At 35.6% G+C, this 27,307-nt stretch overlaps 1 long non-coding RNA gene across 1 annotated transcript; it reads right to left on the bottom strand.

Moving 5' to 3' along the window:
• Positions 1-4,711: 4,711 nt before the first annotated feature.
• On the bottom strand, positions 4,712-24,326 carry LOC129394969 (uncharacterized). Its single transcript, XR_010111062.1, has 3 exons — positions 24,065-24,326; positions 14,847-15,020; positions 4,712-5,772 (listed from the first exon to the last, which is right to left on the bottom strand). It is a non-coding gene; the product is annotated as an uncharacterized LOC129394969 (long non-coding RNA).
• Between the last annotated feature and the right edge of the window lie 2,981 nt (positions 24,327-27,307).

The following is a 27,307-nucleotide window of genomic DNA, read 5'->3' as shown; positions in this document are numbered from 1 at the left end:
TCAAGAATAATCCTGCAGCGAACATGGGAGTGCAGACAGCTTTATGAAGTGGTAATTTCATTTTTCCTGGGTATATACCCAAAAGAGACATTGCTAAATCATAGGGTACTTTTATTGCTAATTTTTTTAGAAACCTCCATACCATATTCCATAATGCTGCACAATTCACATGTGCACCAACAGTATGAGTACTCTTTTCTCCACGCTCTTACTAAAATGTGTTACGCTTTTTTTTTATTATAGCTATCCTAATTGATATGAGGAGGTATCTAAAAGAGTTTTGGATTTGTATTTCCCTGATGATTAATGCCAATAAAATGTGGAATATCTGTTCATATACCAGTTGATTATTTTTATGTCTTCTGTGGAGAAATGTCTATTCAGGGCCTTTGCCCATTTTTTATCTATTTATCTATTTCTGAGTTGTATAAAATCTTCATAAATTTTGAATATTAACCCCTTATCAGATATATGGTTTGCAAATATTTTTCCCGATATGCAGGTTGCTATTTTATTTTGCTGAGTGTTTCCTTTACTGTGCAGAAGCTTTTTAGTTTGAGGTAATCCCATTATTTATTTCTGCTTTTGTAGCCAGAGCATTTGGTGTGATATTAAAAAACCATTGCCAACTCTAATGTCAAGGAGTTTTTCCCCTAAGTTCTCTTCTAGGAGTTTAATGATTTCAGGTCTTAAATTTAGGACTTTCTTACATTGTGAATTTATTGAAGTGTACGGTGTAAGACAAAGGTCCAATTTCATTCTTTCGCATGAGAACGACCAGATTTTCTGGCACCATTTATTGACGAGACTATTTTTTCCCTACTGTGTCCTCTTGGTGCCTTTGTCAAAACTTATTTGGTCTTTTATGTTTAGATTTATTTCTGAGCTCTCTGTAATAGATTATGTTTCTCGAGGGAAATGATCACACTTTCTTCTTACCAAATCTCTTGGTATAGAAAAGATGCTCATAAGGTTTTTTGTGGGTCGCAGCATGGCTGCTTGCCAATGTATTAGCAATCAGCAATGGCCCTGATTTTTCTCGTCATTCTCATGTATGTTTTGAATGCAGAGGAAAGAGTCTCTCCAACTCTTTGCGCCACCACACTTCTGGAAAATGTCTGTGTTCCTCCACTGTCTTGACTCAAAACCACCTTGGTTTTCACCTCGGGTATGGGTAATCAATAAAATGGGATGCTTCTCTTGCCTTTCCTCTTGCCTTTTTTTATTGTGTTCAATAGCACAGTTATTAAAATACTTTTGGAAAAGCTTATCCACCAACAGACAACCTTCTCTTTTTTTCTTCTTCTGTATTACTTTTTCAGGGATGCTAGGATAGTTTTAGAATCATTTAAGTAGAACGCAGAAAGAATGGAGGCATTGCCCTGGAAAAGGACAAACTGAAAGGAGACTCTTAAAGGTGGAAAAATATATAGAACTAGGCAGGATCTATAGTTTTATGACCATAGAACTATTTATTGATACACTATCATTTGAAATAACATTTGTAAGCAGTATAAAGTCTTCTACTGCTAGTTGTACTGAAATAGCAACTGCTTACGATAATAAGAATACTATGATGTTAAAAATAATTTAATAAATAAATGTTTATAATACATATATTGTGATAAGAAAATATAAGATCTACCCTCTTTTTTATGGGGGGGTGGCAGACAGGGTCTCTCTCTGTCACCCAGGCTGTAATGCAGTGGTGTGATCTCAGCTCACTGCAACCTGCACCTCCTGAGTAGCTGGGATTACAGGTGTGTGCCACCATGCCCTGATAATTTTTATATTTTTAGTAGAGATGGGGTTTTGTGATGTTGGCCAGGCTGGTCTTGAACTCCTGGCCTCAAGTGATCCACCTGCCTCAGCCTCCCAAAGTGCTGGGATTACAGGCTTGAGCCACTGCATCCAGCCAGATCTACCCCCACAACACATTTTTAAGTGTACAATACATTGTCATTGACTTTAGATACCATGTTATACAGCAGATGTCTAGAGCTTATTCATCTTGTTTGACTGAAAATGTATGCCTGTTGATTAGTAATTTTCCACTTTCTCTCCTCCCAGAACCTGGTTACCACAATTTTACTCTGATTCTACAAATATGACTACATGGATACCTCATATAAGTGGTGTCATGTGTTACTTATTTTTCTACGACTGGCTAGATACATCCTTGCTCTTGTGTTTTGAGCGCTATCCTGCATATATTTCAAATGTTATTCTGCAACAGGGCAAAACTGAAAGTTAGCAGGACGTTTTCATTCATCACCTCTAGTTTAAAGAGAATCTGGTTTGTTCTCACCGGCAAGTCATTTCTATCATGCAGAGGTCTCTGTTCTGACTGTCTTCATCATACAATGCTCACTTGAGTAGTGTGCACTTTACGTTCAGAGAGTAAATATGTACATATAAATACCTGCTGAAGGAGTCAGTAATGCACTCACAGCAATTAGTTTCATGTGCTCCCTTTGGGCACTCAGTTGGAAAATCGCGTATCTTCCTGGATGAAATACAACCTGCATCCTCACCAGGCACAAATCTGGCTTCAAAATTGAGATTAAGAGCGTAAAACAGGCTCTCTCCCTTTAACAAATAAACAGAATGTAAAATTATTTCATCAACAGTAGCTTTTAAATATTCTGAAGGAGAAGAAGCTTGATTAAAGGCCAAATCAAAGTACCACTTGCGATTTTCATCACGCGGACTGTGAGCAGAAAACTACAGCTCTAAGATTGCTTTGAAGTGGTGCAGCCATTTGTATGCCTATTAAAGATTTCAAAACTTCAAGTCCTGTACAGGGTCTGGGTAGTCTGGGTAAACCTTTGGCCATTCTGCTCCATACATATAACAATTTACTGTCAATGGAGCATGGCACGTTTTTAAATATTCCTTTCAGTTTCTCTCCATAAACTTCTGCCCATTACTAATACTGAACTCCACAAATGAGATCCTATAATTGTCTACTGGACATATTTGCAAAAACAATAAGAAACGCCTTTTTTTCCTTTGTGTACATCCATTGATCTTTCAGGAATCATTCATGTAATTTGTCCTAATTAGATATATTATCTATCCAACTAATCTGGTGTTCAGATGGATGCACATATCCATGAATCCTGAGTGAATTTAAGAAAAGAATTCTCCGTAAGCAAGATCAAGTGTCTCAAAAACTTTTGCTAAGGTTAACTTTAGTTATGATTTAAAACCTTTAACCACGCTTTTGCCTCGGTAAGAGCTCAGGAAAGGCTGCCCCAAAGTACTTTGAACTGAAGGAGATTGGGAGGTACCCCAGGAGCAAGGTCACTCTGATCTTCCCTGACCTTTCTTTGTGAGTGCTGGTCATAAAGAAATTATCTGGCTTATCTTGCCTGAAATTAGGTCACAAGATCCTCATTCTAGAGGGGTCCTTTCCTGTTCCCAGGGGTGAAGAAATTCTACACAAAGGAGTCAAGGAGACTCTGAACACAGAGGCTTTGCTAAGTTTCCCTGCTCAGTCTGTTACCATTGGATCATACCCTTTTGTCCGATCACATTTCAAAATGGCTGTTTGTTCTTCACCAAAACTAAGCAGAAAAATACACAGTTTTCTAAATAGGAAAAGGGGCTGAAAAACAAATAAAAACGAAAAAATAAAATAAAGCACATGCTTTTCTCTGGGTCTTTGCATCTTCATTTCTGAAGGCTCCTGTGTCAAGTAAAACTTTGATAAACAAATTTGTTATGCTTTTCTCTCATTAAACTGTCTTTCATTCTCGGAGTGTCAGCTGTGACCCTTATGATGGGTGAGGAAAGATTTTTGTCACACCTTTCTGCCCCTATACCGCCAAATACTACATTACAAGAGAATGCTCTTCAATGTCAACTTTAATGCTTTTCAGCTATTATGATTCTGGTGATGTGGTATTTAATTAGGAGAAAGAAAATCTTTAATTAAACAACAAAAATAAGGTAATCCTGTTTAACCCTTAAAAACTCGTGAATCTTTTTTTTTTTTTTTTTTTTTTTTTGAGAGGAATCTTGCTCTGTCACCCAGGCTTGAGTGCAGTGGCGCAATCTCGGCTCACTGCAAGCTCCGCCTCCTGGGTTCACGCCATTCTCCTGCCTCAGCCTCCCGAGTAGCTGGGACTACAGGTGCCCGCCACCATGCCCTGGCTAATTTTTTTGTATTTTTAGTAGAGACAGGGTTTCACCATGTTGGCCAGGCAGGTCTTGAACTCCTGACCTCAAGTGATCCGCCCGGCTCAGCCTCCCAAAGTGCTAGGATTGCAGGTGTGAGCCACCGCGCCTGGCCAAACTCATGAATCTTTAAATGAATCATTAAATCTGCTGCTCTGCACTCCTCGGTGTCTATCAGAATCATACACACATGTGCACAGACAAGCATGCACACACGCATGCACACGCACACACACATGCACACATGCACGCACACACACGGACACACAGGCATGCACACACACATATGCAGACACACAGGCAGACACGCGCACACATGCACACACACACACTTGCATGAACACATGCGCAGAGCTCAGAATGGTCTATTATGCATGCAGGATACACATTCTGAGCAAAGTAAATACACGTTAACCCAATATAAGTTAGCACCCAGAAATATACACTCTCTCGAATGAAAAATATCTTTAATAAAGGACTTTTAATTAAAAGTTCTTTCATCGTCTCAATCCAGAATCATGTGACCCAAATTTTTCTTGATTAGTCCATTCAGCTCCTGTAAGAATACAACTGTTGCACTCACTAAATATGTTGTTTAAGTAAATATAACTTAGGAATATACAGTATGTCTGATTTTCATATGCAAATCTTTTCCATAGATACAGATTAAGAAAAATAAAGTGTGACACTTTTCAGAAAACATTTTTAATATTGTCAGATTCATTGAGATCTGAGGGTAGGAGTGGTCAGAGAGAAACATCAATTAGTACTAGAAAGAGAAAGTAACTGAAGGTATAGTGTAAATTCTTTCAATGTGTACATGATCCCAGAATCTAAATAATGATTAGGTTTTAAAATACATAGTTGACTATATGAGATCCATTTGTATGGCAACATTTCTGGCCTGTAATTGATATTCTCTCCAAAAAATTTAGTCAAAGAATTAGACAAACTCCATCTGTGATTTGAAAATATTAAATTTTGAATAGAAACACAGAATTTTAAGGTCCAGTTTTAAATTTTGGTTGGCCTTACATCATTTTCCCAAACACAACTTTTTGCTTTTTTTGAACTCCTGGGTGATCCTGAAATATGAATATTATTACATGCTCATTTGAAGTTCTGAATAAAATTAATGGAGAAGTGAATATTTATAAAAGTGTATTTAAAATATGCAAAATAATTATAATTTTTTCATAATATTTATAATTAAAATATTTGGATGCAATAATTTCAGCTGCAAGCATAGAATATTTTCCATATTACTGGAAGAGAGGCCTAAGGACTAGACCAGTTGTTTACCTTTTAAAATATATATATATATATTTTTTTTTTTTAGGTTTCAAGAACAGGTGATATAATCCACACCCTGTATTAGGTATTCGTGACTCTAATACATTTTATATTTTGATACTGAGAAGAGCTTAATTCAATGTTTAAAACAGCAACAACGACAAGGGAAAACTTACACTTGCTTTGTGTACTGGTCCTTGGTAGTGATTTATAGGAAATTTCACATTCCTGGGACACACTGATGTCATCTAGAGCAACGGTAGCATTTGATGACAAAACAGTAGCTTCCAAAATTAACTATAATTACAGAAAGATAAAACTGTTAAAAACACATCACAAAAGTAATGTCTTACAATCATATTTCTTTGTGTAGAGGAACCCTATTTACATCTGTCCCATTCTCCAATCTAATTTTAGAAAACTGTTCTGACCAGAGCATCCTAATTTAAATTTATAAAACCATAACTGCTTTGACAGCGTCTTATGTACCTTAATGCCAAAGGTAACCTTGTTTCAATTAAAGTGGTAACATTCATCACGAGTGAAGGGCTCTCTTCTCATTGGAGCCATTAAGAGTCATATGCATTTATAATGAGCTCTTTGGGGTAATCAACTGTGTGACTTACAACTCAATTTAATTGAGATATGAATTGATTTGTAATCAGTGTGCTGAAGGCAATGATTTATTTCCATATTAAAATATTTAAATATTATATACATTCATACAAACATAATATGTATTATATACATACACAGAAACATACTCACTGTAGTAAAGCACACATCAATAACCACATACAGTGGTTGATAATATTCATATGCTGAAGCACTCAGAGACATCTATTTAATTTTAGTTTATTCTAACACTGAATAATGACTGATATAATTTGTTTTCTTTCTTGTTCATTACTCATATTATGTTGTTATTCCAAGAAGAAAAAAAGAGAGAGAGAGAGAGAAAGGAGGGAAAGGAAGAAGTAATTTATGCCAGGAATCTTATGAACCTGCATAGTGGACCACCAGTCCAGGACACAGACAGAAGGTACATTTCTATCCTATCAAGGAGGGTCTCCAATCTCAAGGATCATTAAATTTACTTGTGCCAGGGCTCAGAACATGCTATCTCAAAATACAACACCTTGGAGTCAGAACATGCTGTCCCAAAATATAGCACCTTGGAGTCCCTCTCTGCCTTCCCCTCTCTTTCCTTTGTGAGAGCCAGCCATAAAGGAATTATCCGGCTTACTTCTCCTCAAAATAGGTCATAAGAACCTCATTTAACTGGTGTCCTACCCTATCTATACCTGGATGAAAGAAACACTACACAGAGAGGCCCATAAAGATCTTTGCTGAGTTCTCTCCAAGTTTTTACAATGAGATCATATTCTTTCTGTCCATTTGTATTTCTTCATGATTGTCCATTCATTGTTGAACTTAAGCATAAACATAGAGAGTTTTCCCTGGTCTTCAGGCCTTTGTTTTTGAAGGCCCCTATGTCACATAAAATGTTAATAAATTTGTTATTTTTTTTCTTTTTAACCTCTCTTTTGTTATAGGGGTTCCAGCCATGTCCCTTGTGATGAGTGAGGAAACGGTATTACTTTTCCTCTCCTACACTTCGTATGATACATTCACTACCCTACATCATAAATGCTGTATAAGAAATAAGTATAAGATACTAGGAGACTCAAAGAAGACACTTCATTATTTCTGCCAATAATGAGAGTTTGGGAAAAGATTTGGTGGAGAAGAAGTAATAGTAAGCCTCCATGATACCAAATTTTGTTGGGCAAAACATTTTACCTCGAGAAACTGAGGCAGCAATCGCAGCAAAAACACAGAGATGAGAAAGTGTATGGTGTGTTTAGAAAATGTTGATGGGTGTTAACGGAGTATAAGATTTTAAGAGAACAACAAATTAATCAGATAATAGATGGAGAGGAAAATTCCATGAGTTGGTACAGCTCAATTGGAGAGAAACTAGATAGCATTTCTTAAAAAGAAAAATTGCATAGACTATAAAAATTGAGTTAATTTCTTGGCATTTATCCTAGTGAGACACTCAAAGGTATACACATGAAGGCTTGTGCAGGAATGTTTATTTCAGTGCTGGTTTTGATGACAAATGACAGGAAAGAACTTACATGTGAATGAATCAATCAATAGTGAGAAATACTATACCAGTTAAAAATAATATATATCGCCATGTGTCATTATGGAAAGAAATTCAACATGTGTTTTGGAGTAAAAAAATTAAGTTACAGAAAAATATTATAGTATAATATTACTTAGGCTGAAAACATACAATGGTTTAGATTTCCAAGTATATGTGGTACATTTATACATATTAAGTAAATAGAAAATGGACTGGAAGTAAAAATAAACTGGTATCTAAAATACTCAAGATAAAATCTATGGTGGGTGATGAGGGTGGTCAGCAGGGACTGTTGCTTTATTTGCAATTTTTGATATTTTAATGTGATGTACATAATATTTTTTTAAGATTCTGATTAGAGATGATTTCTGTAGAATCTTAAACTAAGAAATTTAGCCTTCATTCCAGAGGCAGAAAATAACATAGGTTTTGAAGAAGGATCTTGGTAAAATATACACAAGTATTGTACTTTAGAAATATATTGTGTTTAATACCATTAAGTGACTGTGATTTTTTTGGACAGCTTAACTTTTGAAAGAGTTTTTCTATATTCATTATTATAATACATCTTGCATTGATGTCAATTAAAATAGATGTTTAATTCTTCAGACTCATTAGACAAGCATTTGTTGACCATCATATTTGAAGGTCTGTGCTACTCAGAGAAAACTGGAGAAAAAAAAAACGACAGTTTGAGGCACTTCTCTATGCTCCTAAAGAGGTACATGCTCACATTATTTGAATGGAATGGGTGAGCCCTGGGATGAGGTGAAGTAAAATCCTGAGGTAGTCTTTAAAATGTGGTTACATTATTTTACCTGAAGGGACCCACCAGGTTCCTTTAGATATTCATATTAAAATGGAAGGATAAATCCAACTTCAAAAGCCAAATAAAAATAATATTAGGTCATCTATATTTTGCTTGCTTACTTCTACATAGTTAAATTCATAATTATACAATTAGAAATTGTAATTCTACCATTAATTAAAATCATACGAATTTTAAAATACAAGCAATTACTTCCTTCAAAAAATGTCTGTTACACCTGTAAATAATGACCATCTCATGGTTTCAAAATCACCTTGGCTGTTCCTATTTTTTATTGCTGGTTTTAACCAAACTGATATATACATATACATATACATATATATGTATATATATGTATATATGTGTATATATGTATATATATGTATGTGTATATATGTGTATATATGTATATACATAACCAAACTGATATATATACACATATATGTATATATGATATATATATCACATATGTGTGTAAATATACATATATTATATGATATATATATCACATATATGTATATATCATATATTATGATATATATCATACATATGTATATACGTGTATATATGTATATATGTGTATATGTGTGTATATATGTAGATATATAACCAAACTGATATATATATACATATATGTATATATGATATATATATCACATATATGTGTATATATATCATATATTATATGATATATTTACGTATATACACGTATATATACGTATATACGTGTATATACTATATATACACACATACACACATATATGTGTGTATATATATACACACATAGACATATATATGTGTGTGTATTTATATACACACATAGACACATATATATGTGTGTGTATATATATGTGTGTGTGTGTATATATATACATATATATATATATATATATATATATATAAAATGTTGTGACCAATTCCCTTTCGGAACTACAGTCAGCATCAATTGGTAATCAGTAAGTGAGAAAGAGGTCACTCAGAAGAGCTGTTTCAACCACAGATGGAGGAAGAGTGAAAACCTCATTTGATAAGATTCTCAAGGTAATTGAATAATTTACATTTTAAATTGAATTAGATGACTCACTCTTCTAAAACTATTTTTTGGGATCTTGTTGATTTTTGTTTTATTCAATTATATTATTCCTTCTATGAACAAAATAATTTCTTGCTTTTAGGAACCACAAAAATTCATAAATGTTCATAATCAAGTGATTACTTTTTACAAGTGCAAAACTCAGGTGCTTTTCCAGACAAATACGCAATTAACATAGAAATCTTGTTTTCAAAAAAAATAACAGGAGCAAAAAATGAATATGAATCCAAGAGAAAATAGAGATAGAGTAAGAAGGAGTAGAGAGTAGTAGGAATATATTAATTTTTGAAGAATGATGATGGTATCAATAATAAGAGCAGCAGCCACCTTTTATTTAGCACTTACTATATGCCAGTCACATTCACTTGTTTTAATCCTGTGAAGATGATGCTATTTTCGTCTTATTTTAAGGTGAAAGAAACAGAAGATTAGAGTATAGAAGTAATTGGTTGAATGTCACATGTCAAGTAAGAAAAATATGTAAGCTGAGCCATTAATGATTATACTATCCTGCATCTCTCTAATGAAATAAAGAGATAACTGGGCTTTAGTGGATGCTGCAGAATAGGGCTGTCTGGAGAAACAAGATTTCATGCAGCTCTAGATTAAGCAGGCCAAGGACACAGCAACTTTACGGAGACTCGATCACCTTTTACTTTTGTGTTATGAATCTTACCCTTCACTGAATCATCAAATAATGTCAGGAAATTGTTATTGATTTATATCATTGACTCCGATAAAGAGAGAACATGGTATCCATCATTGTGTGAAATTTCACAAAAGGTTCATTTCAAAATGAAATCTAAAATATGATACAATTACATTTTAATGGGAAGCTCGAAGAAAGTAGAGCAACTTGAAATCAATGGACTACTCAGAAAAAGTGCCACCTTGAGATACTAAAACAGCACAACAGTTAGGGGGAAAAGAAATATTAAAAGAATCTATTTGTGTGAAAAGCTGAACATAGCAAGTGAGCAGGCCAAGTTAAAACAGATTTGAAAAATACTATTAACTCTTTGACCTAAATTTTTCCAATAAACTCTCACAAGAAATAGAGGGAATATTGAAATGTCATTAATTTGCTGTTCTTACAGAGAAAACAGTAAACCTAATTCTTTGCCAGCAGGAAGAGCAAATGCCCTACCTAACTAGGGGTGCTTATTTGCTATGAAACCCAAAGCAATTTGTATTCTGTTATATTGTCTACAATTGACATCAAAAGAACCACACTGAATCAGAATTTCATGGCTAAAAGGGAACACAGAGGTCATGTGATTTGATGTCTTTCTTCTTTCCAATATTTGGACTGGATTACACTGTACTGTATAAATATGTTCAGAGCTTAGTCACGTGGAACTGAAAGCTAGACAATGACTAAGGTCACCCTTAAATGATTCAGGCTACTAATATTACATCCTAGCCTATTTCCAAGAAGACAAACTTTAAATATTTGAATATTTAAAAAGCTAGATTAACTATTTGTAGGTAGAATATCTTTTTCATTTGTTGTCGATAAAAGAACAAAGTAGAACTGTACCTAGCTAGAATCCTCATGTATATTTTCCTATCTTTAAAAATACACTCAGAGAAATCAGGTTAAAGCCAGCATAATATTAGCATCTTTTTTTTTCTGCAGAGGATAAGAAATGGGATGGAGAGAGATACAAGGAAGACAAAAGTTGCATCTTCATAAGCAAACAAACTTTAACATTATAAGCAAACAAAATGTTAACATTAGTTAATCCTGAGCTGTATTTAGGTATTTGTTTCTCTCTGTTTTAACTACTAGTTAGAAATATTTAATAGTAAATATATGCAATACTCATGGATTAAATATTACCATGTATGTATCTGTGCAAGTGTATCTATTTTTATATACTGTGTATGTATAAAATCCAGACTGATTCACAGCAGAACATCAATGCAAGTCCACAGTTCCTTATCTAAAGTCTTTGGGGCCAGATGAGTTTTGAAATGTGAATAGCTCAGAGCTGAGAATGGTAACATAACACCGAGAGTGTTTATTACATGACACCCTCTGGGAGATTGGGGGCAGCACTGTTTAATCAAACCTATCATGAAATCAGCTGCCTAAAGGCCTCACAGTGGTTCAGGGCAGCTTGGGTTTTGCCTCTAAACTCATTTTTAAAAAGCTTATTGCTTTCCAAATTTAATTTTCTAAATTGCTGATTGGATATTATAGGGCTGTCATGGCCTTCTTGAGAGTGAAATGTGAGGGGATTTTTTTTTTCTTATGTTTCTTTTACTCATCTGTAGTTTCCAAAATAAATGTGTGCTGTAGCCAACTCATAGGCAGATTAAGTGGGGAGGCACAGAGGAAAAGTCTTAGCTTCTCTGGGGTGAATTCAATGTGACCGAGGCCTCGAAAGAACTCAGCATTGAGGCTGATTGGAGAGAAAAAGCAACACAAGGTGCTGAGCCACCAGCAGGGGGATGAAGGGAGAGGGAGGAGCAGGGCTGGGTTAGAAACCCTCACACACCCATTGCAGCCAAATCACAGAATCTAACCAAACCACTGCCCATCTACAAACTAGTTAATATGCCCCCAGATAATAAGGGATAGTCTCCATTTGCACTGCAAAGCAAAACCATTACTATATCCAAAAAGGAGAACATTAAAGAGAAAACAAAAATTGCATTCACTGAAACTCTTCAGTAATGCTGATGGGTCCATGAGAGCTTCCAGCTGTAGACAGAAATGGCATGTGTTTCAACTCATATTTCTAAATTACTTACTGCTAGAAAGGACATTCTGTTTTCTTCTCAATATGTCAATTAATGACAAACTCTGAACGATCTTCTTGGTGAGTTTCATTCTAACTAAAAGCAAACCGAATGAAAACAATTTTCTATAGAATATAAATGCAGGAGGCAAAAGATCAAATTGTTCTGATTTCATTGCCCTGCTCCTTGCAATGGAGATTGACACCAAAATGATTCCATGACCAGCCTTTGTGTCAAATGCTTCCCAATTAAGAGCTGCTAGTATTCATGATGTCTTTGTCCATTAAATATGAGAATAGAATAAATTGATCTTTGAGAAGGGACGTTGGGGACCTTCACTGAGTAAATAAGCCTTTAATGATCAAGCCTAGAGTTCTGATCAAGCGGGAATTCCCTTTATAAAACAGAGAACACTAAGATTTATTGAGTGTCTACTATTTCCAGACAATATCCAAGGAATAACTACAGCAATAAAAACAGCTGAATTCTGTGTTTGTGCCAGATTTGCTTCCATGTGCTTTACAAGTATACACCATATAATCCTCACAATAACTGTATAAAGTAGAGAACAGTAATTGATTACAGTTGATGCTTATGCCCTAGTCTTCCTGCTTTCATGGGGAGGTGGTTCACTGTAGTAACATTGCTGTTACTTACCCCTCAATCCGTGGGAGGAGGAAGATTTACCTGACTGTGAAGTTAGAAGAGTAACCTGGGGGAGCTCGATTCATCCTCTTCTCCCATTCAACACCCACTATTGGGAGCCAGCCTGTCCTCAGGAGGCATGCACACTGATATTATCTCTGGCTAAAGGTAAGAGACTTCACCTAGAGTATGAGCTCTATATTTCTCCAGCACAGTCAGTTGTCCTCTGGGTAATTCTATTTATTCTAAGATCAAGCATTATTTTAAATAAGTGACTCTACATTCTAAAGCCATCTGCTCCAAAATACGTATTCTCTACCTGTTTAACCTCTATATTTATCTCAATTTGTTCAGAAATGAGGATGAGATGACCTTAAAGCCCCAACTATTATCCTCACACCCCACTAATGAAAGAGGCATAGAGGGCTTGGGTAACTTCCCTATGATCATACACATTTTTGTTTTTGTTTTTTTAAGATGGAGTCTCGCTCTGTTGCCCAGGCTGGAGTGCAGTGGCGCCATCTCGGCTCACTGCAACTTCCACCTCCCAGGTTCAAGTGCTTCTCCTGCCTCAGCCTCCAGAGTAGCTGGGACTACAGGCAAGTGCCACCATGCCCGGCTAATTTTTTGTATTTTTTGTAGAGGTTGGGTTTCACTGTGTTACTCAGGATGGTCTCGATCTCCTGATCTCGTGATCCACCTGCCTCAGCCTCCCAAAGCGCTGGGATTACAGGCATGAGCCACCACCCCCAACCCTTTAACTTGAACCCAAGTTTCCAGAGCCCATGTTCATGGCTGCCATTTCAGCTATATTATCTTTAATATTCAGACTCCCCTGGAGTATTGCTTTTATCATCACTGGTTTTCACACATTAGGAAATTTGATGCACAAAGACAATATTTACACAGTCACTTAGCAACCAATGAGCAGAGCAGAGACTAAAACTCAGACCACTGACTCCAAAACAGTGTGCTTTCCACCATATTCCACTCCATCCAATCTAGTTTCCAAAATAGCTCTTTTCAAATGTCATCCAGAAGACTTATATACAGGAAGGTAGAAATTAGAACACCCATTTGACAAGATACAATTGCCTTCTTTTATTATTATATTTTATTAATACATAGTAGTTGTACATATTTATGGGGTAAATGTGATATTTTGATACATGCATATAATGTGTCACTATCAAATAAAGGTAATTGGGATACCATCTCCTCACACACTTCTCATTTCTTTGTGTTGGGAACGCTCCAAATCTTATCCCCTAAATATTTTGAAATACACAATAACTTGTTATAATTGCCCTACTGTGCTATCAAACACTACAGCTTATTTCTTCTATCTAACTACATTTTTTAACCATTAACAAACCTCCCTTCCTAACCTCCTCCTCCCCATCTTTCTCAGCCTCTAGTAACCACCATTCTCCTCTCTACCTCCATGAGATCAACTTTTTAGTTCCCACACATGAGTGAGAACCTGCCATATTTGTCCTTCTGTGCCTGGCTTATTTCACTTTGTATAATGTCCTCCAGTTCCCAAAGGTGGATAACATTCTCAATGTTACCAGGCAGCAGAAAGTGAGGCAATAGGATTAAAATATTACAGCCCACGTCAGACTTTTTTTCACTACATCATATAATCCAATGTCTTCACTTAGAAATGATTTTAAGTTACTCTTCTCTCTGCCATCTTATTCATTTCTTATCTCCATTTTTGCTACTATTCTACACATGTCTTAAGTGCATAGTCAAAACAACCTCTCTACTCATCACAGATCATGTGTTTGATCTCTGAATGTGTTTACTTCATTAATGTTGAATAAATTCATGAGCTGCGTGTGTTATTTTGTTATCTGAAAGGATTAGCATTAAATAAGTGTCTTCTGTTGAGTTGTATTAATTTCGTATGTGCTTACCTGAAAAGGTAGAGTAGATTCTCCCGCTTCTGCAATGAGATCAATTTTTGCGTGGCTCCACTGAGATTCGGAGAATCTGATTATTTTGCCTTGCTTTTGCAAGTTTCCATCTAGAGACGTTCTTGTAAAAACTGAGAGATTTGAATGTTGAGACAAATGATACCAAAACTGCACCTGTTGAAAACATGTTTTCAATGATATAAATATTCCATTGACCTGTCTCTGGTAGTTTTTCCTATAATTTGAAATATTCCTGACCTCAGGTGATCTGCCTGCCTCAGCCTCCCAAAGTGCTGGGATTACAGGCATGAAACACCATCTCTACTAATAATACAAAAAAATTAGCCGGGTGTGGTAGTGCATGCGTGTAATCCCAGCTATTCGGAAGGCTGAGGTAGAAGAATCGCTTGAACCCAGAAGGCGGGGAGGTTGCAGTGAGCTGAGATCACGCCATTGCACTCCAGCCTGGGCAACAAGAGTGAGACTCCATCTCAAAAAACAAAACAAAACAACAACAACAAACAACAACAACAACAATATATATATATATATATATATATATATATATATATATTCCAAACAACTTCTGTGTTAAATATAATCTTCTCAATTCTCCTTTCCCCCAGATGTGTAACCCCGTCATGGGCAGTACCACTGTTTCCATGGAAGTTTCCAGAATCCTTCTCTCTGGCTTCTTACAAATATGAGAGGTACACGTTGAGACTCAACGTTACAAAATCAAGTATTACTATACAAACTTGATGTTTCAAACAAGAAAAACTTTCCTTAAAAATTATTTTCTTAGGTTAATTTTAAAAACTGTAATTAATACTTTATATCAATTTAGTCTCTGTGGTAGCATTAACAAACAACGGGGAAGCTCACAGGATACTGTTCATCAATAATTGAGCCAAGTAAGACAACGTTCTTTAAGGGTAGGGAGGCTTAATCATTTCACTTCCTATTCACCATCAATAATGACACAATCTAAAGGTTTGATGGCTTAACTACATAGTGAAGAGAATAGAGAGGATTATGCCAGGTGCTGATAGCAGTAGGCCTAACATGAAATTGCGTACTGTTATTGATTCAACCAATATTTACTGACCACTTTCTAAGTACCTGGAGCTGTGTGAGGCAAAAATTAATTCCCTCAATGTTGTCTGGATGATTCATTCTGTAAAATATGTCCACAAAACCTCCATTAAAACAAGTTCAGGTACGCTGCAGTCAAATTTTTTTGCTTCTTCTCATTATCATATAACAGGTCCTAAGGCTGTATGTTTTAAAGAAAAACCCAACATTTAAAGATGAGGTCCCACAAAAGTGGAATACTTCTCTTTAGATTCAGTGACATTTTTTCAGGTTCATTATATTTTAAATTCTTTTTAAAAAATGTTTTCCCATTCACCATTGTGCTTTTATACTGATACATGGACAGATACTAGTGTATATATAGGCAAGCCATGTATTTCACTGTTGGGACCCAATTCCAATGATGAATGTTGACCAAAAAAAAGTTTTAAATGCTTTTTTAAAAAAATTGTTCATTTTAAAACACCAAGCATCTATTTGGTACACATCTTTATCAATGTCTACTTAATTGTGATCACCTGATTTAAAAATTCTGATTGTTTATTTCATTTCAGATTTTATTACTGTGCTTACCTTAATTCACACCTTGACAGGTGAGTTAGAAACAAAAATAATGGAAATGTTTAATTAAATTCCATGGAAAGAGAGGATTCATGTTTCTCAACTGTGATTACATTTTAGATCCCTGCTGTAAGTTTCACTATGTCCCAAACTTGTAAATATGCAAAACAGAGCTTTAAACCTAGTTGTACAAGAGATGTGCATGTCCCATCAGAATTTTGAGCTGTCAAACTGTTACTCAGTATATCACCAGTGTGAAGTTATTTTAATAGTGTATTAAGTATAAATGCCAACGGGATTCATAGTCAATGGGATAAGAGCTCAGAACTTATATTTAATTTACTTTTTTAATAGAATTTGCATTATGCAGACTTAAATTCTTAAGTTATTAAATACCAAGGAATTTTCCATTATCTTTGGAATTTTTGAGGGTGAAATCACTGAACAAAAGTTATTGATACAGCCCACATTTTTTTTTAATTCATTGTTTTTCCTTTTTACTTTTATTTTAGGTTCGGGGTACATGTGAAGATTTGTTACATAGGCAAACACGTGTCACGGGGACTTGTACAGATTATTTCATCACCCAGGTACTAAGCATTGTACCCAATAGTTATCTTTTCTGCTCCTCTACCTCCTCCACCCTCCCCCCTAAAGTAGACCCCCGTGTCTGTTGTTTCCTTCTTTGTGTTCATTGTTTTTATTATTTAGCTCCCAACTTGTAAGTGAGAACATGCGGTATTTGGTTTCCTTTTCCTGTGTTAGTTTGCTAAGGATAATGGCCTCCAGCTCCATCCATGTTCCCACAAAAGACATGATCTTGTTCTTTTTTTTATGGCTGCATATTCCGCAGTACATATGTACCACTCTTTCTTTATCCAATCTGTCATTGATGGGCATCTAGGTTGATTCTATATCCTTGCTATTGTAAATAGCGCTGCAATGACCATTCACATACATGTGAATGTATCTTTATGATAGAATGATGTCTTTTTTTTTTTTTTAGACAGGGTTTCACTCCAGTTGTTCAGGCTGGAGTGCAGTGGCATGATCACGGCTCACTGCAGCCTCAAACTCCTGAGCTCAGGTAATTCTCCCACCTCAGCCTTCTCAGTAATTGGGACTACAGGCTTGCACCACCACACCCAGCTAATTTTTTTTTTAATTTTTAGTAGAGATGAGGGTTTCACCATGTTACCCAGACTGGTCTTAAACTCCTGGACTGAAGCACTCCACCCACCTCAGCTGCCCAAAGTACTGGGATTACAGGCATGAGCCACTGCACCTGACCTACAGTAGAAAAATTTCTAGTACTGTAGGTATATGTACCCAGTAATGGGATTGCTGGGTGGAATAGTAGCTCTGCTTTTAGCTCTTTGCGGAGTTGCCATACTGCTTTCTGCAATGGTTGAACTAATCTACACTCCTATCAACAGTGTATAAGCATACTTTTTTCTCCACAACCTTGCCGGCATGTTATTTTTTGACATTTTAATAATGGCCATTCTGACTGGTGTGAGATGATATCTCATTGTGGTTTTGATTTGAATTTCTCTAATGATCAATTTTAAGTTATTGATACAAGCTGTGACTTCACATAAGTAGTACTCAAGTATGGAAACTCTGTGCCTCTCAACCTGGTACATGCCAGTAGCAGAACACTAAACCTTAAACTCCAAATCATGAAACGTGTCATAAATTCCTCACAGAACTTATTATAGTAATTTGTATTTTCTAAGTATTCAGTTAATTGCATTAAAAAAAGAAGAAAGAAATGAGAAGACTGTCAGTAAATGCTTATAAACATTCAGAAATATATATAGAGAAAGTAACAGAGAGAGAGAGAGAGGAAAGAGAGGAAGAAAGATAATCTATTCTATGTCAAAAAAATGTATAAGGCATTACAGGTCCTTAGGGACCTTTGAGTCTTTTGGAGGAAAAGTGGCAAAAGAAAATGAACATTTAATTATAATGAGCATAACTACAAAATTGTGAAAATAGTGTGGCTGTTAAATTTAAATTAATTAAAATTAAACAAAGTGAAAAATTCATTTTCTCAGTTATGGTTTTGTTTTTGTTGTTGTTGTTGTTGTTCTTGAGACAGAGTTTCACTCTGTTGCCCAGGCTGGAGTGCAGTGGCGTGATCACGGCTCACTGCAGCCTCCACTTCCTGGGTTCAAGTGATTCTCCTGCCTCAGCCTCCAGAGTAGCTGGGACTACAGGCACGTGCCACCACACCCAGCTAATTTTTGTATTTTTAGTAGCGATGGGGTTTTACCATGTTGGCCAGGATGATCTCGATCTCCTGACCTTGTGATCCGCCTGCCTCAGCCTCCCAAAGTGCTGGGATTACAGGCCAGAGCCACTGCGCCCGGCCTCTCAGTTGTTTTAAGTGCTCAATAGCTCTATGTAGCTAGTAGCTACTATACTTAACATAGGGAACATTGTCCATCATCCCAGAATGTTGCATGAAACAGGTCTGCAAAGCATGTACGTGAAAATTACACCAAACATTCAAATTTTATTTACTACTTGATCATTTTTAAAGGAAATTTTCTTGATGCATGCCTGCTTCATTCAAAACAAGTTAAGTAAAATGTTAATAAAAAGGGCTTGCTTTTATTTTTATTGGGTCTCCACTAAGGCAGATTTTATATATAGTATGACTATTCAAGACTTTGAATCACTGCATTCAAGAGAATTTCATGTGGTTAAAAAAGTTTCCAACAAACAGTTCTTTCTGAATATTGAAGATAAAAATGGAAGCTCCAATTATTTCATTTTTAATTGTATCCTTATGATTTTAAATTATTTCTATTTTTAAAAAATATATATGTATACATTAAATCATATATTTTACTACCAAAGGAAAGAACATCTGGTGATTTACACCAGTTACTGCATATGGAAGAGTACCTAAGCTGGAGAGGGGGTGATAGTCTTAGTTCCATTGGCTCTCGTGTCTGTACAGTGCCTCTGGGACCTTGGGCTCTCTGATACTTCAGTCTGGGACACCCAAGATCATGATTCAGAGGTTCAAAATGAATTCTTCCTTATTTTTCTGTTTTCTTTCTTTCTTTCTTTTTAATTTTGATCATCTCCTGTTGAAACCCTCCTCTTCAAATTTCCTGCCAATTTTCTCAACTTCCCTATGGACTTTGTTCTAATTCCTTCTCAATCTCAGAGCTCCTTGGTCAGATCTTCATGGCCATTCTCGATTTTACTCCAAACCCTCAGCCACCTCTGCCTTCTCTGCTTCACATCAGACCCCTTATGCCTTCCTCAGTCTGCTTATTGCCACACTTGCTGCACCTTTATAAGATCTAGAATACGAAGATACAGAAGGACAAGAATAGCCAAAAAAGCAAAATAAATAAATGGGAGAAAAGAAAAAAAAACAAGCTATCTATAGCTCCTCAAAATTCAGCTGGGAATAAGTATATATTGAAAGAGGGGATCATTCATCACATACATAAACACACAGACACACACACACATCCCTCACCATTACCATAGTGATTTTTATTGCTCCTAGTCAGTTATGCTTTTTCCTGGGCATTCTTTTCCTGAACAAGCTTGTGTTGAGGTTTAGAATCTTCAATAAAACAGAATCTGTTTTTCCCGTTTAAATGATTAATCTTTATGTGCTTTGATATACAGATTGGAGAGAGCACCTGCTTGCCCTTTCCTCTGTAGACTGTTGCTTCCTCTAGAATCCATCAGCTATTCTAACATTGATCTTTGGATTAAACACAATGACCAGGGAATAGAGCACAACTGCACCATTGCAGGACATGATCCAAAATTACTTTTTTTCTAAATTGTTCTTTGACTCCAGTTCATTGTCCTACTTTGGGGACATTGTAAGACATGGCCTTTTAAAACTCTTTGAGAGAGATTTGTAGAGTGTTATTATTATACTGGACTCACCCTCTTGTAGTTTGCAGCATTTTACACTGAATTGCTGTCAGTATCCCCCACTAAACAACATTTTGTTAGAGCAAGCATGTGTTTAGGTTGTTGTCATTATATTCCCTGCATCGAGGACTGTGATCAACACACAGTAGATAAGCAATATATATGTGTTGAATCGTAGGTATAATGTTTACTTTGGTAATATAGCAAGCACTCGGGAGAAGTCTCAGAAGAACTATTTTCAGTTTTGTTTATTTCTCTTTACTTCCTTGAATCTGAACCACATGTGGCCCTCTCTGCATTGGCAGACTCAAATGTGTAGGCTGGCCCTCATAAACTTTACTTTGGGATCCAACCTATCTCTGGTTTCAACTACCTTTGTCCTGACTTTCTCATTCATATTTGTAAAACAATCTATGAATTATCTTTTACTGAAGGAATATTAATGTACTTGCAAAACAAGTTGGAGAATTAAAAACAAAAGAAAGATCAATAGATGAACATACAAACTAACTTTGAAAGCAAAAGCTTCATATTATCCATCTTCCTGTATTTAATTGTGAAGTCCTAAAAGTAAGAGATTATGTTACTTACACAGTAACTCAAATATGAAAACTCAGAAAATATTAGTACCCACATTAATCCCCTTCATACTTTACATTTCCTAGTTAATTGTAAACACTAACAGCATTTCAACAGCAGTAAGATAGAATAGCTTTGGGCTCCCTCGTGTTCTGTTTGTCCTATCTTGTATTTCAAAGAAAAATGCCAATTTTCCACTAGTGGCTGAAAGGACTTTTGAAGCATAAATTAAAGTCCGCATCTTGAACAATGATTAGCTGCAAGAACAATTGTCCATGCTGATGGCATGTGTTGGCCACATATAAAGTACAAGGTAATCCATGCAAAATGGCCCTAAAATCGTGCTGTTAGAAATGGCAACTCACGAGAAAGCTCAAGTTGCTTTAAATTCCTTTCAAAAAAAGAAAAAATTCTTAACTGTATTAGTCTGCTAGGATTATGTAGGAAAAAAAAACCATATAATTTCAGAAAATGAAGGCTTTAATCATATCAAAGTACCCCACACTGGTTATCTCACTGCTTGACTCTACTACCTTATAATGAAGAACATTGGTTCCATGAAAGCACTATTATTAATATGTTCCAATTCAGAGGATTGGCTAGATTTTCCAGTTACCCAAGAAGGTAAGAATTTGTTTTGTTTGCTTATTCTGTAACTTTTATGTAAGAAAATATCGACCGGGTGCGGTGGCTCACGCCTGTAATCCCAGCACTTTGGGAGGCCAAGGCGGGTGAATCACGAGGTCAGGAGATCGAGACCATCCTGGCTAACATGGTGAAACCCCGACTCTACTAAAAATACAAAAAATTAGCCAGGAGTGGTGGTGGGCACCTGTAGTCCCAGCTACTCAGGAGGCTGCGGCAGGAGCTTGCAGTGAGCCCAGATTGCGCCACTGCACTCCAGCCTGGGCGACAGAGTGAGACTCTGTCTCAGGAAAAAAAAAAAAAAAAAAAAAGAAGAAAGAAACAAAAAGAAAATATCACATATTGCCACAAACTTATTTAAAAAATTCATATTATAGTCTTAGAAAAATCCGGAGAACCTTAGCTACGTGTATCTCAGACTATCAATAACATTCTCCTACAGTCTACTCCTACTTCCTAAACTGGAAAGCATTACAAAGTAACTCAAATATCCTTCCTGCTAACTCAAAGATTCCTAAAATTCAAGCACATAGAGAAAAGCGTGAAAAACAAATATCTATTCTGGCAGTCTGCAGTGGCGCCTTGAAACAGTCTCAGTTTTTCAAAAACCAAGGCAAACCATTAAGTCAGTATCCATAGCCTTTAGAGATCGAAGCCTTGGTTTTGAGATAAACTACCAAGCACCCAAAATGTCCATGACAGCATTTTCACTGAGACCCCACCTAAATAACACCCCAACCCCAACTAAGTTACCAATTTAAGCAAAAATTAAGTGTCCTCAAGTGGAAACAATGATAAACTGAAACTCAATCCCAGTGACCACAAATCAATGGCTATCGGGAAGCATACAATGATGGGAAAGGTAGATTACATTTTAAAATCATATACATGCATATGATTTCTCAGTGACTCTAGGTGAGTCATAGGAATTTCTAATACACTCTTAATATCTTCCAATTTCTGTAAAGCAGGCAGAATTAACACATCATATTCCTTTACATTCAATTTTTTCTATATATCTAACATTTGTGATCTCATCACTTTAATGTATGACCTTGAATTAAATCTAAGTTAGCTTGTACTTTCAAAGAAGAAGTGCTTCTGGAGTTTCCCCTCAAAAAAAAAAAAAAACACTCTATATCTATCTTTCTCTTTTTCTGTCTATCTTATAGGATTTAATTAAAATAAAGAGGTGGGAATGGGTAAAAGGCATTTGGATAAAATGGAAATGGAGACCAGGCATTTGCTTTAATTCTAATTCTCACAAAGAAATGGGAAGAAAAAAAAACAAAAGAAAGGAAAAGAAAGTATCTTTAGGACTTTAAAAGAATGTATCTATGGACACCACTATTAAGAACTCAGGGCACTCCCACTTAGACTTATACCAAACTGAAAGTATAATTAGGTTTATACCTCGGAATAATATGTCATTTATCACCAGGAATGCCCAAGTAAACTGCTCTAACGCTATACTTACAGGCAATGAATTTACTGTGTGGCACTATTGATCTCTTCATTATTTTCTGATAAGTAAAGACGAAAAAATTAGCTGAAATCCTAAGGGCCGAGAGGCATGTTGGAGCTCTCAAAAGGACTGAAAATAAGACAAGCTGAATACAGACCTCTGATTTAGGTGTTACTTTTATGGAAAGCAAAGGAATTATGTTTACTGAATTAACATTATATTTGGTACATATATACCAATGTTTGGTACAAACATTGTTTACCTACTATGTACCAAATATTTTGCCAGGTGCTTTATTTAATCACATTTTAATCCTTGACATTATTCCATATAATCGTGTATGCTTCCAATGTAAACGCTGACATTTAATCCATACAATCATGTATGTTTCTGGTGTAGACACTGAGTCTCAAAAGGAATATACAATTTGTCTGAGCCACAGTTAGAAAGTGGCAAAAGAGACTTGAACCAAATCTAACTAGTCCATCCTCTCTAATATGCTGCTGAAATAAAATGGATATTTCACTCCTTAGTTTGTGTTTGCCTGGCACCAGAGGACTCATTTAAAAAACTCAAATTTCAGTAAATATAATCATTTCCATTTGTCTTTCTTTCAACAAACACTTATTTAACTGACTTTATTTTTCTCAATGTACATTGTTGGCCAAAAATTTTGGCAACACGTATCCACAGCTTTAGATTATTGAAATGACTGTGTGAAAAGAATATAAAATAACAGAAAGCTTTAATAGCCCTCAAAAGAATGGTGCCAGTTATGTGTTACAAATGGTCTTCTAGAAGGACATAGCATTTTGTGTTGAAATAGCGCATGTAAATCTCTTAATTCATTATTAAAGTGCTAGTAAAACATGGCGGGCATTTAATAGCAGAGTAACCCAAGCTCAGCGATTTACAACCACAGAATGGCCAGTGGAAATTCAGAACAGTTGATTACCTGACATGGGGTAGAGGCAGTGAGCAATTTTGTAAGAACAGGACTTCCAAGCTTGGCCACCCCGGGGGGGCGCTGTGCCTCCAAATAAATAAACGATCCTGCAAAAACAAAGGGAAAGTCATACGGATGCAAGTTCTCTTACACACTTAGCTGTTCTTTGCTCCACAATCTTATCCTTGCACATGCTAAACTATCAATTAGATAAAGAAAAGTACATTTTTTACATATTTACTATTATGGTTTGTAGATAACAAATAGCATTTATACCGGTATAACATTAAATACCTAAAATAACATTTAATCAATTAAAACAAGCTCTTGATCCAAATCACCTAAACAAACATTTCTGTTGGCTTCATTTATGTCATAGTGTTTGACATCAAATTAAATGAAGCTTCTAAGCTGACAATTAGATATTCAACACGCCCTTATGAAATACCCACAAGAGCTTTATTTTTTAGTTTCTTCACAAAGTACCGAAGGATATGAGCTTATGGAATGAATTTTAGTTTCTCCCGGGTCTTACGTGTTTGACATTGTTGTCTGTGCTAGAGGGGATCAAAGCTTAATTAAAGATCTAATCTGAACATTAACAAAATCACCACTTTTAGATTTTAACTACGACGGATGTGCTCATGGCAAATGTGCAGGGGATAACATCTCTCAGCAGCTTAAAAGATCACAGGTTCAGAGCTGCTGTCTGGGGTAGTTTCATTGAATATTGAAGACTTACAAGGAAGGCTATACCCAACAATGTCAAGGTCTGATACTGCCCTTTGATAATCACAGTGATAGGCAATTTGGAAAACCAACTATTTTCCTTGGAAAATACCGTATTCAGAGAGTGATTTTCCTAGATACAAGTCAATGCCGACTGCACACAAAGGAAAGGATTTAGAATTAGAATGTATTATTTTATAGACTCCATCACATGTTTAACCAAACAACCAAGGATGTGAGTCAGCAGTGTCATCTTTGAGTGGGAAAAATAGAACCCAGTTTATATTGTTTTTAAATCTCAAAACCTACTTGGAAAGATAAAGTTTACTGTCCCCAAATTCCAAATTACAGGTAATGGAAACAGTGCATGCGAGCAAGTTCATTAAATTCTCTATGCTTCACCTAAAAAGGAAAAGAATGGGAAAAGTTGATTTTGAAAAATTCTTCCACCTAAAAATGCTCAGGTTTAGGTAAAATTCAAATGAATATTTTTAAAAAGATGATCAAAATTCTAAAAACAAATGAACCGATATTCAAAGACCTTACTCCTCCAGTCATTCAAAAGAATATACACAATTTCAAACAAGCTGGTTAATGAAGGTGAGAACATGTACACATTAAGACGCCAAAATCTAAATGAAGCAAAAGGCCTGAATAAATCGTTTAGACAACAAAAGTAACTGAAAAAGTAATGAAAAGAAAATCTAGGGAGAAATGTATGGTCCCACATCTGAGTTAAATTTAATTTTCTTTTCTTTTTTTTTTTTTTTTCCTGAGACAGGGTCTGGCTCTGTCACCTAGGCTAGAGTGCAGTAGCATGATTGTGGCTCACTGCTGCCTGGAACTCCTGGGTTCAAACAATCCTCCAGCTTCAGCCTCCCGCTGGGTGTACAGGAGCACACTACCACATACATTTTAAATTTTTTTGTAGGGGCAGAGTCTCAAACTCCTGGCCTCAAGCAATCCTCCTGCCTTGGGCCTTCAAAGTGCTGGGATTTCAGGCATGAGCCACTGCATCTGGCTCCCTATTTAATTTTTAAAAAACAAATATTTGCAACATTATTCGAGAAATCTCAGATCTTAGAAAAATATGGAGAGCTCCCTGATTCATATTAGGTTGCCAGAATATCTTTAATTTTTAATAAAATGGATGAAAATAGGACAAAATTTAAAACTCTAGAGAGCAATCTCACTTGTGAGCATAGGAACAAATATTCTAATTAAAATGATGTCGAATAAATTTGAAATTGTTATCCAAAAATAGTGTGTCTTGATTAATCTGAGCCTTCCAAGAATGTAGGTTTGGTTTAATTTAGGAGCTCGGTCTCCATATTCAGTTACAACAACAAATGAAAGTGTCAAGTCATAGAATCCTATCTAAATGTTGAAAAGACTATGAAAAACCAGTGAACAATTTCAAGTCACAAATCTTAATAAAATAAAAGGAAATAATTAAATAAAGACTAGTGAACAACCTCAAAATAAATAGCATTCTAAATGGCAAATGATAAAACAATATTAATTAAAATGGGAAATGACATATTTCTGTCACAACTATCAATTAGAGATAATATTAGGCAATATTTATAATCTTAGACTAATATTATCTTAAAGGTCTGGTGAGTGTAGAAGTCAAGGAAATAAAATATCTAGTAGACATTATAGAAAAAGAGAAGTAAATTTCCCATGTTTTACCAATAATATAATTGTAAAAATAGAAAGCCAAAGTATTCCATTTTTTATAATTATAGTATCATTTAGAAAATTTGGTAAGCTAAATGGAAACAGATATATTACACAATTACTTATCTTATCTTAGCAGTAAGTTTCCAGATACATAAACAGCAAGAAATGTCCAACTCCTGATAGCAAAATTAATTTTTTTAATGTAGGAATAAATTTAACAGAAAAGGGACACGATTTATATGAAGAACATTACAAAACTTTGTGAAAGACTGCAAACTCTCTGGTTAGATGAAAAGAGATAACATGTTTCTAGATGGAAAGATAATAGAATTAAAATATGAAGTTACTGACCATTGATTTGGAAGCTAAATGCTATCCTATGATAATTTTAACCAAATATTTATAAAGTTGACAATATTGCGTTAAAATTAATATGTGCAGGTAAGGGGTTTAGAGAGTCTAAACTCTGACCACAAGCCCAGGGACTTCTAGGAACACGTCCCTTGATTTATCTTCCTATCAGCCTGCTCTAAACAATGAGCCAAGTTAGAGAAATGTGGAATTTACCAGTTTTATTCCTGGTCATGGCAAGGAGTTTACTTCTGGTAATCAGAATTGTTTATTGTAAAACTCTTACACACCCACATACCCCAGAGTGGCTATGTGACCAGCACAATATAAAAATTAAAGGACAGAGTGAATAGTCTCCCTGGGTTAAAGTGTTCACATCTGGCTCGACCTCACCTTCTGCAAAACAGGTACCTTGTTAATGCACTGGCCTAGAAGTAACACCTTACATGTCTGAAGAACGTTAGAGGCCAGTCTCTATAACTTTCA

Source organism: Pan paniscus, chromosome 22, assembly GCF_029289425.2.
Source record: "Pan paniscus chromosome 22, NHGRI_mPanPan1-v2.0_pri, whole genome shotgun sequence".
Taxonomy (NCBI): domain Eukaryota; kingdom Metazoa; phylum Chordata; class Mammalia; order Primates; family Hominidae; genus Pan; species Pan paniscus.
Note: the sequence above shows the minus strand (reverse complement) of the source record. Positions and strands in the feature narration are given on the sequence as shown.